Below are 1415 nucleotides of genomic sequence, written 5' to 3' on the forward strand. Positions count from 1 at the left end.
CATTTACCACAACTTAAAGGTATCTTATATTATTAGATATGTTATTATAAAACATGCTTTAGTTAAGGAGTTATTGATACTTCAAGTGCAAAATGATGATATAAAACCTTGATAAAAATACACTTTTAAGTATCAATCACCACTCCTCATACTCATTTGATTCCTATACACAAAAGTCAATATAAGATTTTTGATACCTATACCTTTTTTGGTCCTTTGTGGTTAGAAGTGAATTCTTTTGGTAACCAAGTTATTTTACAAGGTTTGTCCTTTTTAATAGGACATGCATAAACCAAATGTTTTATTTCTCTACAATAATTGATATATCGTTTGGATTATATGATTGTTTGGCTTTAATAAAGTGTTTTTAAAATATTTGTTTATTCTTTTTAAGTTGGTAACCTAAACCTCTTTTTATTAAAAACACATATTTGATTAGAAAGCATGGTTTCTAGTATTTTTGTTAGCTTTGTGACATAACCAAATAATTGATATCTTCTCCCAAGTATAGAAGTAATAAATAATTCGGCAAGACCGGGGTCAAACCATAGTGAGGTTAACTATATAATAATGATAATAATAATAATAATGATAGTAATAGTAATAGTAAACTAACAACAACAACAACAACAACAAGTTAAAGAGGACTTTGAAATGTAAGATTAATATCAGGATTAAACAATGATAAAAACAAATGTTAAGGTTAGAGGATCCACTAATGGTATTTCAAATAAGTATAGTATAAACTCTTTCTATTACTCAACTGGAAACCACACACAAAGGAGGTTCCAATCGGATTATAAATTGTTAACATGATTACATTAGTTATCTTATTCGAATAATATTAATACTTGTAAATATTATCAAGTATTCATGATTATAACTTATATTAACAACAAATCAAGTTTCTTTCATAGCACAAGTGTCGGTTACATCATATGGTTGGGTTATGAAAGTGCCAAGTATTTGTTGTGCCAAGTGTTATACAACATAAATCTAGATTAACCATTAACAAGCAAAGTAATAAAAGTGCACAAGATAACAAATACAAAACATATTAGTATCAAACATTAAAATTCATGTTAAGTTTATACTATACTTATTCTTATACCATTAATGTAATCTTTTCACCTTGACATAACAAACTTCGCTAAATATAATAAAAGAAAAGAAACATTAATAAACAAGATAATAACATCAATAAGATATAAGTTAATTAAGTAAATGAAAGGAAAGAAAAAACATAAACAAGAGATTAATGAAAACAAAACTTAAACATTATAAAAATATAAAGAGAAAGAATAAGAATATTGACACGACTGAAAGATTAATGTCTTCTCCCAAGTGCAGGAGTGTCGAAGTAATAAATAACCCGGCAAGACCGGGGTCGAACCACAGGGAGGTTAATTGTACAA

The sequence above is a fragment of the Populus euphratica genome, unplaced genomic scaffold, assembly GCF_000495115.2.
Source record: "Populus euphratica unplaced genomic scaffold, PopEup_1.0 scaffold769.1, whole genome shotgun sequence".
Classification (NCBI taxonomy): domain Eukaryota; kingdom Viridiplantae; phylum Streptophyta; class Magnoliopsida; order Malpighiales; family Salicaceae; genus Populus; species Populus euphratica.